The 3997-nt window shown below is 38.2% G+C and overlaps 1 long non-coding RNA gene across 1 annotated transcript in view; it reads left to right on the top strand.

The window, feature by feature from the left end:
• Positions 1–918, top strand: part of LOC107833012 (uncharacterized) — an 11247-nt gene extending 10329 nt beyond the window's left edge. Inside the window, exon 3 of the long non-coding RNA XR_001658723.1 lies at positions 839–918. This is a non-coding gene — a long non-coding RNA (uncharacterized LOC107833012). The remainder of the gene's footprint in view (positions 1–838) is intronic.
• Positions 919–3997: the final 3079 nt, after the last annotated feature.

Genomic DNA, 3997 nt, shown 5'->3' with positions numbered 1-3997 from the left:
GGACCGGTACCGGTCCACGGACCGGGGGTTTGGGACCACTGACATAGAGTTTTACTCTGCTAATACATGATTAAGTGACTCCTGAAGACATTTGGTTGTACTGGACTTTCAGTAACAAAGTGCATAACTGATGATGTTTGACTCATGAAAAATAAAGTCCCATTTATAAAAGGAAGTACCAGCAATAAAAGCTGCCAAAAAGAGGGACAGGAGTTTTGAAGAAACAAACACAAAACGCAGCAGCATCTGCTCGGTTTTTTTTATGTGGTGAAATTAAAAATGTGATTTATCAAAAAAAAAAAAAAAAAAAAAATCAGTGAGAGAATATCCTGCTGTAATACAATATCAATTTATCTTCAGGGTTTTTACACATTTCTACCAGAGTGTGAGGACGTGTGCTGGCTGCTGTAACTTGTTAACCTGATAAATCATATTTTGTAGCTCAATGTGTTTTATTTAAATAGATTTGAAGTTTAGGAATGAAACATCTTCAACCACTGTGATGTGGGAATGTGGTGAACTGGTGGGTGATGTGAAGTCTCTGCTTGTTAATTTGGACTTTTTCTTTGATTTGTGTTTTTGCAGCCCACTCACTGTTTGCAACGTGACATTTAGTGGCACATTTCTAGAGTTGATTTATTTTTAAAAATTCTTAAAACATGAGAGAGACAATTTTACTTTTGCACTTTTTCCATTAACATTGATCTGACTTAGTTCATATTCTAGTACACCTTTGGTTAAAGGTCCTTCATGTTTAGTGTTGTGGAAAAATGTATTTCCAATCACTGTCCGGTGAAATCACTCAATCGGGTTTATTCATATATTGTGCACAATACAGAGCTTGTAGGACAATCAATAATGAAGCAGTTCTGAATGAAAAGCTCCATCAGGCAGAGACAACACATGAGTTTAATACCAAGGATAATGATCCAAAACAAGAGGAGAGACAGTCTGGTTCTCATGCAGCTGAAGGAAAACAAGTCCCAACCTTGTCCATGTAACCCAAATCGCTTCATTCAGTGGGAACTCACAAGCATATGGAATAATATATATTGCAATATACCTGGCAGATATTACCTTATAATCATTTTCACACTAAATTTAGTTTGGAGATTTATAATAATACATCAAACAAACTCAACTGAAATTCATTTACACTTTTATTCAGACTGATAGTCCCATAAACAGATTCAAGATGTGAAGCAACTCTTTGTGACCAAGCTTGAGACAACAGTATTTTAGATTTATGTTTGCAAGAAATGAAGGAAAAACGTTGTTAAAATTAGGCCATTCCTTTTACCTCACTTTGACTTTCCTCCCTGTATGCATTTTCAATAGCTGCTTAATCAATGGTCCAAAGAGTCAAAGCCAGGGCCCCCACCAGGTCACCAGGGCCTCCTGTGTAAACAGTACAATGAGCTGAATTTACAATTCAAAGATTAAAAAGTTTCTGTCTAAGGAAACCCATCAGATTACATCGTCTTACTGACTTGCAGCTTCACTGCTGGACCAGCAGTCAGTCACAATCGCTTGCCTTGTGTTGCTGACTTTAAAGCAATTCCTCATGCTGAGCATGCATGTAGTGACAGTGGAGAGAAAAAAAACTCCCTTAAGAAACCTGCAGTAGAACCAGAACCGGACTCAGAGCAAGCGGCCATCTGATATGACGGAGACGGAGCAGAACGCACAAAAAGAAGCAGATGAGAGAAACAAAAAGATTGCTCAGCTTTCTCACTGAAAGTTTGTATTAGGGAGAAATCCTGAAACATCCAGTAATGATGATCCTACTTAGTGTTAAGGATTAAAGGATAAGGACTGTTAAGGATAAAAAAAATCATGAAAGTCTGAGAGAAAACATGAAACAGATACAGGTGGTTGATAAATCAGAATGCCTTAGACAGGATCTACTTTGTAGATTTAGATCATAATTAAATCAAAGATAACATTTGAAGCAATAATTTGAAGCAATAATTTGACATGAAAAAGTCCTTTAATGAATGACAGCAGTAGAACCGCCTCAGCCTGTCATCCATGGTGGAGATAAAACAGAACTCCACAAACACAGGGTAGGATGAACCAAACTGGTGTGGGTCCATAACTTTATTGCTGATAACTTTGCTGATTTCTTTAGATTTTCCAATTTATTTACATTCTACTATCGTGATGCAGAAACAACATTTTATTTATAAGCATCTGAGTCCTGGATATTAATCCCTCAGAGATCTGACCGCAGACAAACCTGATGCATTATCTCCAATCTAAGATGAGCAAGAATCCGTTTATTTTAGAGTCACGGCCTCAAAAGGCTCCAAAGCATTTACTCACAAATGAATTTGTCAGAATTGGCTGATTTTATTGATTTGCTACTCTGATGAATAGAGGTTTATTGAATGTGAATGCAAGTTGGCAAGAGTGAAGAAGAAGAAGAAGAAGAGGAAGAAGAAGAGGAGTGGCACTGTCAGAGAATGAGACATTAGAGGCTGTGACAGCTCTGTGAGGGAGAAACGTGCAGAAAGAGACTGAGTGGAGCAGACACGAGTGGAGCTGACAGCCCGCAATCAGTTTCAGTGTGAAGCACAGAGCATGCCGGGAGGAGTGGTGACACACAGACAGCGCTCTGTCAACAGCAACCAAACACAAGGCTGTCAACACACACAACACACTAATTTGTCTGTCAAAGCAAATACATCAGCTAATTACAAAGTTTAGTGACAGTGAGTCAACAGGTCCAATACTTCTACTGTCATGTCTGTTAATGAAAGCGCTAGAGTCACTGTTTACTGAGCTAAGCAAAGAGCAGTGATGAACAAAAGAACATGTCTTCAGTAAAGAGCTATCTGCTTTTCATCTTAACTCATGAGCTGTCTGTCTCATTTAGCCACAAGGAAACATCTTCATGCAGAAAGCTTTGCAGCTTCTTAGCTTCTGTGCTCTAAGAGAATTTAACCTTTTCTATTATGCAGAGATTATGACTTGAGTTTGAGTCACACCAAGTTACAAAAACACAGACTTCAGACATAAAGTGTAACTAACCGTCAAAATCAACTTTTTTGCTGGCAAAGTGTTTATCTCGAACATCCAAGAAATCAGTGCTCCAAACCGGCGGGGAAAACTTTCACTGGTTTATAAATAGATTTCACCCAGTTTCAAACTGAAAGGCAATGGTTGGCATCCAAGTATGTAAAACTTTGTCTCAAACAAGTTAAAACTAAAAGCCTTACAGCTTAAGGTCTGGCTCTGATGCTCCTGAAAACGTTGTAATCCCTAAAGTCCTACAGAGTCAAACCATTTGTCATTATCCTGCTGTTACACAATTAATGGAAAAACAACACTAACCACTATTTTTATTTTTTATTATGCTGCAACAGCGTCAAAAACATTCAGTTATTCAGAAAGAGCTAATATTACATAATCAATCATTACTAAGAGAAACGTCGTGTAACCATACGACTGGAAAGTAGATAATCCTAAAGATTCACATCATGTTGTCATAAGACCTGGAGAATCACTGCTTTCTTCTGTCTGGGTTTATTTGTGCTGAAGAAAGAACTCTGATGGACTTCTTCCTCTTGACGGTTTTAAAGCGCTCTCAGTAGCAACCAAGTGTGTCATCAGTTATCCCCTCTGTTATTTCTGTGCTAGCCACTGTGTGCTAGAAAGCAAATAAAATGCTGCACTGACCACACACCAGAAGAGTAGTAAAAATGTTCAGCAGTTTACTGTAAAGTTGTCCACAAGAGGTACCGTATTCAAGCTAATCAAAACAGCCACAACGTTCAGCTCTGTTATAAGTGGTAGATTTCTTTTCTTAGCAGTAAACTTGTCTGAACACACACACAGGGTTTTCCCTTTCTGTCTATTTTCCTTGTAGGTCTGCTGCTGAAAGATTTCTTGTGATCTCATTTTTAGATGCATTTAGAAACAAACTGAATGCAACAGTAAGACATCTATTGAGCCCTCAGGTTAAATACAAATACATGCCAAATACATGCGCATA

The sequence above is a fragment of the Poecilia formosa genome, unplaced genomic scaffold (genome assembly GCF_000485575.1).
Source record: "Poecilia formosa unplaced genomic scaffold, Poecilia_formosa-5.1.2 Scaffold307, whole genome shotgun sequence".
In the NCBI taxonomy this organism is placed as follows: Eukaryota; Metazoa; Chordata; class Actinopteri; order Cyprinodontiformes; family Poeciliidae; genus Poecilia; species Poecilia formosa.
The sequence above is the reverse complement of the archived record's forward strand: the minus strand, read 5'-3'. Positions and strand labels throughout refer to the sequence as shown.